Genomic DNA, 9708 nt, shown 5'->3' with positions numbered 1-9708 from the left:
GAGTAGAGCCTCTGTTGAATACAAACATTTCCACTCAGGATAAAAATCTGCAATTTGTTCCAGAGTAGAAGCTCCACGTATTTTGTTGCAACAAGGAAAACTGCACAGTCGAAAGCTAGTGGTAGAATTGTGCTGCTGGTCTAATTTTTCCTCCAAAGTGTAGTCTTTTTTGCAGAATAAAAATTCACAAGGTCAAAGTGAGGGGCAGATGTGACAGTGGGTGTCTGAGACTGTCTAGCACTGAAGACAGGTGCCTTTTATCACCCCGCAACTGCTGCTGAGAAGACTCTTTTCTGAGCTGTCTTGAAGAGATCAGAACTTGAATGGGCCAAGAGTAATGAGCAAGGCTGCATGCGGGGAAGCCAACTCTCCCTCTAGGTCCTGGTTTAAGCATCTCAGCAGGGTGGTTGGGGGAAGCATGCCTGCCTGTGCCTATGCTATTTCAAAATACATCACCTTCTTGATGTTAGTGGGTAATAACTGTTCCCCCCAATGTCTTCTGCCTGAACACTGGCCTCTCCTACCTGGTTATCAGCTTTTCCTATGACCACCCTAGGACAGTACCTTTCTCACCCAAGCCCATGACTTCTCAAAAGTGGAACTCATACTTGATGGAGATATGAGACTGATGGCAGAGTACTGCCTAAAATGGCACCTCAAACCAAATACTTCAAAGAGTGTGTGACGTGTCTTCCATCTGCATAATACCAGTGCTAAATCACATCTCCAGAAAACTGCTTTAAAAATCAAAACAAGGAATAACCTACTTGCTATACTTGCAGGCTCCACAGGGGTGCCAATGCCTCCATACTACACTCATCTGCTCTGGCACTGTGTTACTGAGCTGCACTGCATGGGCCCACTGCATGGGCTCGTTCACACACAGCAAACGAGTGGACACCCAACTGCAAGCTACAGTGCATCTTGTGTCAGGCACATTGCACCCCATTGCACTCCCATGGTTACCAGTCCTCAGCAACATTGCTTCCCCTCATCTCTGCCACACAAATGCTGAAGTAAACTTACTAGTCACACTCCATGATCAGAGCCGTCCCTAGGGGTGTGCGGGGCCCAGGGCATATCAGCCTGTGTGGGGCCAGGGGGTGCTGAATGGCTGGAGTGGGGGGGAGAAGTGGGGGTGCTGAGGGGCTGGAGCAGGGGGCAGAGAAATGGGGCTGAGCGCCCGGAGTGCGGAGGAAGGTTATGAGTGGCTGGAGTGCGGAGCCAGCAGTGTGTGGCAGCCACGGTGGGGTCTGTACAGCACTGTCCACAGGGCCCCCCAAAGCATGGGACCCGGGGTAGTCACCCCAATTAGCCCCCCCATAGGGATGACCCTGTCTGTGATAATCCTATGCTGCCAGTGAATTGGGATATATTCCACCCACGACTAGCTTGCTCCCCTTAAGATGTCCACTATGGTCCACCCTTTCAAAACCCTTTGACTTTTCCTTACTTACTCAATGGCACAAAGAACGGTTAGCACAAGCACCAATCAATCACCACATCATCTCTGACCCTACAGTCAACCAGGATTTAACTGGCCATATTGTTATTGGGTACTTCTCAACTGTTTTCAAACTGGACAGGGTCACTGTGCCTCAAACCTATATCAATGGGGCCTTCACAATGACAGCAAATGTCCTTGTGTTCAAACCATGTCCCACATTGTTGACTTGTGTCCATTCCTGTGCTACTTGGTGGCCTTCAAGCTCTTCGTGCTGGTGATGACATCGCCTTAAGATGGCTGAAACAATATGCCGAAACTGCATATGCTAATCAAATAAATAAATAAATAAATAAATAACAACCATCTTCAGAAATCAGCCTTTGCTAACCCTTACAAATCAATCCTCAAGCTCTATTTTGCTGTGGGACCTATAGGAAATCAGCCAGTTACCTGCGGCTCATCTGTTCATCAGTCGGGAGATATGATTTTTTTTGTGGTTAAAATAAGATCAATACATCAATAAATACAGCATATTATTTGGAACCATCCCATGGCACTACAGATACATATGTCTGCTCAATATCCAGTTTTCTTTACTCTTGCCCTCTGTATTCTCTTTTGCTCATCACATCTCTTTTTTATATCGTGTCTCAAATTAGATTATAAGCTACTAGGGAAGGCACCTTATCTCTCTGTGCACCTTATCTAGCACCATATGATTTAAGTTTTGACTACAGCTTTTACATGTTGCCCAGGTAATTCCCTTGCTTTTCCTGAAATCATGGTACAAGGTGCTCTCAGTGTTTTAGGTCTTGCAGTTGTGTGGAAGGGGCTGATTATGGGGCTTCCTTGGGTAAAGCATTGCTTGTGAGTTTCCCAGGAAGATTCTCCCAGTCCTCTCCCACAATCCAAATTAATAACAGTAAGAAAACTAGGCAGAAGTGTTTCTAGTGGACTTTTTTTCCTGCTGGCAAATGCTGAAGCACCTCAGGTGAGATGTTGCATGGAAATGTTGCTTTTGATGAATTTTCCAACTGAACACGGGTAGCGGAAGATTTAAAAACTGGCCTGGTGTCCTGCCAACTCAGCCACCCAGCTCCTCAGCCTTTCCCCAGCATTTCCACAGTCCACAGTTCCAGGGCAGTCCCACCAGTTAGGAACTGGGCAGATCTAGAAGCCTGGCTCTTAAGACCCTCAAGGGATCTCAGGTTCTGGAGCCTGGGGGCTCTTACAATTTCCAGGATCCCTCTTATGGAGCCAGGAACCCTGGGATCTTCCACTTTAGAACAATCTATGTAGCAGGGCTGCCTCCGAGCCCATGCCATTGGAAACCCTAGTAGCTACTGATCAAAGCTGACATGATTCAAGTCACTTTCATTGTTGCCCAGCCCTGAATAACAGAAACGAAATGGCTGGTCTGGGCAGCATGTCCAGTCACCGCTCCAATTGAGTGGGCACCCAACAGTTTGGTCAACCACATGGCTTCTATGCCACTGCTGAAAGCCATAACACTGATGCAAATGATGCTCACTGAAGGATGTCAGCAGCTTCTAGAATCCTGAGGACCCTACCGTCTTTTAGAAATAGCATGTCAGCAGTTCAAAAAATCAAACCTTTCACATCAGACCCATTTTGTGGAAAAAATTGAAATGTCAAGGTTTCCCACAAAATGGAAATTCCAGGAGTCTAACGACGGAAGGCACCAAAACACTCTATTGCGGAAATCCTTTGAAAGCAAAAGCACGTTGCTGGGACGAGGTACGTTTCTCTCTGGAATTATTTCTGTAGCTGCTTCCCCCATGTCAATAAAAACCATAAATACTTCATGTTGCATGGAACTGAAACAACCTGCCATGGCAGGCACCCAATTTTCCACTCTTCTGTTCCTTTCATGGAGAGCTTAGTATCTACTGCTCCTCTCTTAAAGCTATGCAAAGCTGTGTGTCAAGTTTGCAACAATGTGCGAGAAAGACTCATGGATGATAAACACAGTGGCCTTTGAAAAGGAGGTTAGTGGAAGAGTGGAAAGCCTTTAATAATGCAGATTTTTGCTTTTGGAAATATCTTCACCATTCTTGATTCCTTTCTTTCTTTTTTTTTTTATTAGGTGAACATTTTTTGGGAAGCCATTGCTTAACACCAGTTTTGCCACCAATATCTTTCCAGGCCTTTTTTCAGGCCAAAACACATTGGCAAGGCCAATATTGGTCCCTCTAGGCATCTACTTTATTGTCTCATTGTACCATCTGGTAGGATCATTATATCACTTACCATATTTTTCCACCTTCATTAAAAAAAATATCCAGAAAATTCTGTGCTTGTGAAAGGCTCCAGCTAGACAGCCATGGAAACAAAACATACTCTACAGCCACAAAACAGATTCAGGATGGAAGTTGGCGGTGCCAGCTTCTACCCCATCATCTCACTAATATTCTTGAATCTGGGAGTGGAGCAACTGTTTCTTTGTGTGAAGGAGACATTCTGTCTCTTTAGTCTACTTAGTCCTCAACCTCTTCCTTGTGCCCTCAATTAAACCAGTGAGTGGCAATTGTCTTACTGGTTTTAATCATGAAGCAACTAGTTTAACTATAATATATAAGACCAGGGTTTTCAAAAGACCCTACAGGAATTAGGTATCTAAATCCTACTGACAGTCAATGATGGCTAGGAGCCTAAAATCTATGGATGCCACTTCACCAACACCCCTAGCACAGGAATATCTTGGCACACTGCCAAAACTTAATTAAGAGATTTGTAAATGCCAGTAGAGGCTGGTCCAAACCCCTTCCATGCCTAACTTTCTGACACTCTCAGAAGTGGGGTCATGTTAGGCAGCGATCTGACAGGCAGGGTAGTAGAAGTGGGGGTCACACCATGCTGCTGTCTGACAGGCAGGATAGTTAGGACTTCTCCTCATTAAGAGACATGAAAAGCAATTGAAGCCAAGTTTATTTACTTTGAAAAATTCTTCTCATGTATGAAGTTTCCTTTTGAAAGCTTTCAATTTGTACTACAGGGAGACCTGGCCTGCACGTGGAAGTCTGCACGTGGAAGTCTACTCATGAATTGATAAAGAAACCACTTGAAAGAATATTCCAAAGTAAACACATAATGAGCATGGGATACTTTCATATTTCTATTACTTTGAGGAATTGTGGTGCTATGGAGCCCACTCTAGATATGTACCAAAAATAATCTGAGTTTGAGAATATACTGTGGCCTAAACTACAATGTGCTCTGATATCTTCAGGTAGAAGGCCCAGGCTTGTAAGCATGTTTTCAGCAGTGCTGAACAGTGAGCATTCCAAAGTATGAATCAGACTCCAACATCATAAGATGGTCTTAAAAATTATGGAATTTAAAAATAAATATACTTGGGGTTCTTTTCATTTGCCTTCTGGTACAATCTGGCTGCCCAGCCTTTCTTCCCATCAGTACAAGTTAGAAATAATTATTTATTGCCAGGAAGAGATGTCTTCAATAAAATCATGACCCATGATGAAATCATAACTGAGCAATACTGGTTACTGCTCCAAGTAATTTTATTCCTGACCATAGTCCCATTGGTTCCTCTGTGGAAGCAAAGTTGCACCTTGGTTGGAATATCATAATCAGTGAGTAGTCCTCAATGGCTCTGTGTCTAATTGGGAGGAGGTATCAAGTGGGGTTCCGCCAGGGTCTGCCCTGGGACCAATATTGTTCAATTATCTTCATTAATGATTCGGTCCAGAATCAACCAATTGGGATGAAATAACCGCATGCAAAAATACAGACTGAGGAATGACTGGCTTGACTGTAATACTGCAGAGAAGGACCTATAGGTTATAGGGGACCATAAGCTGAATAGGAATCAATAGCATCCTGGGTTAACAGGAGTGTCAAAGGAACCCCTGTTAACCTGTTAAGTAGAGGAGAAGTGGATCCTCTACTCTATTCAGCACTGGTAAGGTCTCACCTGGAGTCACCTGGAGCCCACACTTCCAGAGAGATGTGGACTGCTTGGAAAGAGTCCAGTGCAGGGCAACAAAAATGATTAGGGGCCTGGGAGACCAGACTTATGAAGAAAGGCTGAAAGAACAAGGGTTATTTAGCCTGGAGAAGAAAACACTCAAGGGGGATTTGATAACAGTTTTCAAATACCTGAAAGGTGATTATAGAGAGGATGGAGATGGGCTTTACCTCATGGCTGTAAGGGACAGGACTAGGAGCAATGGCCTCAAGCTGTAGCATGGGAAGTTCAGGCTGGACATTTGGTGGAACTGTCTGACTGTGACAGTGGTCAGGGCTGGAGCAGGCTACCTAGAGAGCTTGTGCAATCTCCATCCTTGGGAACTTTCAAAAGCAGGTTAGACAGATGCTTGGCTGGGATGGTTTAGTCAAGGATGATCCTGTCTTGAGCAGGGGGCTGGACTAGATGACCTTGTGAGGTCTGTTCTAGTCCAGCTTTCCTATGATCTTGCAGTAATACTTTGCAGAACTGGGTTATGAGTTTTCACTAATTCTACTGAATTTCCATGTAGTAGAATGAAAATAGCTGTTTGCTGGGAAGCTATATTTACTTAGAACTGGTTACACATTTTTCTCAAAAACATTTTTCTCTAAATGAAAATATTCATAGAAAGGTTTCAATTTGCTTAGTTTTTGAGTATGGGGGAAGTGGACAAAACACTCTTGCCTCAAAATCCAGCTTTAAGTTTCCATAAGAGAGACAAATCAAAATACTCCCCCAGCCGCCCCAGTATTCATGGAAAATTAATACACACACATATGCATATACTTTATGTATTTCAATCATTTCCAGTTTTAATATTTAAACTCTCAGTAGTAATCCAAAAAGCACAAATAGTTTAGACGAAATTAAGATCCAGTATTCTGACAGATCTAATCAACGTGATGTGGATTAATAGGATGCCTAAGCACATGGTTTGTATATATGTATTGGTGAGTGCTTAGTGCAACTGAGCCCTGATTCTGCTAGGACCCTATGGGCACCACTGTAATAATAATAACAAGCACAGGTTTGGGGAAGAAACTGGTTTTATAACTCCCAAAAGAACTCTCCAATAAAATGCAGATTTCCTTTCTAAAGTGCTACCTCTATCCTAGCCTCATGAGCAGAAAAGGTTTTCCTCCTAATATCAAATCCCTATAAAAATATATTTGGGATTAGTAACAGCCAATTTCAAAATATCTTTGAGATTAGCAATAGGCATGGGGAAAGTGGATGTATTACACCCTGACAATAGTCTTGTAGAGGTTACTTCTCTATTACGTTTCTTGACATTAATTTATGAGAGGAACAGGGTACCATGTTTTCCATTGTTTTACAGATTAATGATACAACATCAGCTCCCTGAACTGCCTCTTCTCATAAACATTCACCCAAAGATAAACAGTGGATTCCAAATAAACCCATGAATGATGGTATTACAATCCAGGTCAATCTTTGTCAAAGAAAGTTCAGAACTGGAACAGCCGTTTCTCAAGAAATTTATTGCATCACGTCAAAGCAGTTGCATAATGGATCAGATATGGGAAGAGAAGCAGATGAATCACGTGAAGGGCAACAGCATGAAAGCTGGGACACCGTTTCTTCAGAGTAGAGTGGGTACCATGGAATTAAAAAGGTCATCCCTTCATGGAGTGTCTTTGTCCGTGACTGCATGACTGCTGCCCATCATCTGCCTGTCTTTCTGAATCATTCCACAGTGTCTTTTTCATGCAGCATTCGTCTGAAATGTGAACACTTATAAAGTATTTTTGAAAGATATGAGCAATCCAAGCCAGCCATATTGGCTTCAAGCCTGGATATTATAGGGAGGAATTTCAGTCTTGGAAACCTGACAGCATCTATGGTCTCCAGGCCCCTGGTGTCTTTCAAAGGGGCATTGAATGTCAGTGCTCAGCTGAAACAGCCTGTTCCAGCAGGGAAGTCTGTTTGCAAAAGATGAAAACCAACTTGCTCAATCTGTACTCCTCCAAGGAAATATTTCCAAAGTCCTTCAAAACTGAGCAGCAAATCAGTTCACTTTCCTTCTCATTAGAGCACTAAAATAAATTGCCAGACAATGTCTTTTCCAAAGAGCTGTGCCTCTTGAGAAAGACATGATTAGTTTGGAGGATTAGATTAAAGACCTCCCAAATTAACATACTTCCATTTCCTTGGCCCTCCTGTACTACAGCTACAACCAGGACTGTGTCTGCCTCTTTCTTACACATGAGGAAGGACCCTTGCTGCCTGAAAGCATGCCCACCAGCTCTCCCAACTATATAGAGGGTCTAATAAAAGATGTTACCCAAAATCCTTGCCACAGATACAATCAGTCAAGAAAACCATAAGTTGCTCCTCTGATGATGGTTGTTTGCAGCAGTAATTTAGATTGTAGTGTAGATCAGACCTCCTGTAGCCAGAATAAAGTCTGGGATGTTTACCTGAATTGTGGTAAACAACCACAGTTTTGTCCACACCCAGATTGAAATGGATTTGTAACTGGTTCTGGAAACAAAATTGACTAAGTGGTACTTGCTGTCCACCAAGCTCCATGCAAGTCACTCAGTGATAGGCTGGTTAAAGGTGAACAAAGAAGGGTTCCTTGGCAGGTGGGTGTATTTATATTTACTAATTCATTTCCTGGATTCATTGTTTAATAGAATTTGTCAGTTAGTTCTGCCAATGGAAAGGATAATGTGACCAATATTCCTAGGTTCCCGGCTTTGCCAAGGAATCAATACTCCAACTCATGTTCTAGGAAAGCTGTATAACCCAAACACTAGGGCTGTGCAAAGCTTTGGTCCCTGATTCAATTCGGCGGAGATTCAGCCCGATTTGGTGGCAGAATCTCTGAATTCAAATTGAATCAGAGGACCCCTTAATCTCTCTGAATTGAATGGGAACCCTCCGAATCAATTTGGAGAGATTTGGAAAGATTCAGAGATTTGGACATAGACATAGTTTCATAGATTTCATAGATTTCACAGTTTAAAATGGTTTTTTTACATACCTATAGGTAGCAGGGGCTCGTGAGTGCTGTGATGCTGGGGCGCATGGACCGTCCCCAAGAAGTGCGGGGGGGCTCCCCAGCGTGCTCAGCAGCAGACCCAGAAGTGGACCAGAAGCACTTCCAGTACACTTCTAGGTCTGCCGGGGAGCAACCGGGGGGGGGCCCTCTGCCCCCCCCGGCTTGGCAACTGGTGTCTTCTGGGTCTGGGGGAGCACCAGGGGTCCCCCTGTGGCTGATCACGGAGCTGGGGGGGGACCCCCAGCGCGCTCCCAAGTGAACCCGGAAGTGGACTGGAAGTACTTCCTGTCCACTTCTGGGTTCACCACTGAGCATGTGGAGGGTCCCCCCCACCCGTACTCCTATGGGACACTTCATGAACCCCAGCATCGCACCGATCACAAGCTACACCCACTACCTCAAAACTTTTAAAGCTGTGTCTATGTCCAAATCGCTGATTCTCCGAATCAGCATTGAATCTTCAGATTCAGATGTGGCCGCGTCAAATCAGGGACAGTGATCTGAATCAACTAATCTAATCACTGTCCCTGATTCGGGCTGAATCTGAATTGAATAGGGCTCACTTCAGACACCCCTACCAAACACTACATTTGCCATTTTACAGACTAGGTTAAGGAGAAGCCAGCTTGACTTGCTTTATATTGTTCATGGGCTACAGATGTCCAGAGAATCCAATTAGGAGTTAGCTGAGCTAATGCTGGGGTCAAGTCAGCATGTCTCCCTGCACGTATGGCATTACACCACTAGCTAGTTGCACTATTTTGTCTTCCCCTGAAGCATTCACTAGGTGACCTAGTGATCGATGGGAAGCTGGGTGACAGCGACCATGAGCTGATCACCTTCACCATCCTCCGAAAAGCTAGCAACACGCAAGTCCTTGACTTCAGGAAAGCCGACTTTGATAAGCTCAGGAGGCTTGTCAGTGAGGCCCTAAGGGACCGTGACCACAGGGAGAGGGGAGTTCAAGAGGAGTGGTTGCTCCTCAAGGGAGCGATCCTCAATGCACAAACTAAGTCTATTCCATCTCGGAGGAAAGGCAGCAAGAGGGCACAGCAGCCCCCCTGGCTCTCCAGGGACCTAGCAGACCTCCTGAGGCTAAAAAGAAAGGCCTACAAAGGATGGAGGATGAGAGTCACCTCCAAGGAGGATTATTCTGCACTGGTCCGGTCCTGTAGGGAGCAGACCAGGAAAGCCAAGGCTGCAACTGAACTCCAACTAGCTTCGAGCATCAAGGACAATAAA

This window comes from Alligator sinensis, unplaced genomic scaffold (genome assembly GCF_000455745.1).
Source record: "Alligator sinensis unplaced genomic scaffold, ASM45574v1 scaffold809_1, whole genome shotgun sequence".
In the NCBI taxonomy this organism is placed as follows: Eukaryota; Metazoa; Chordata; order Crocodylia; family Alligatoridae; genus Alligator; species Alligator sinensis.
The sequence above is the reverse complement of the archived record's forward strand: the minus strand, read 5'-3'. Positions refer to the sequence as shown.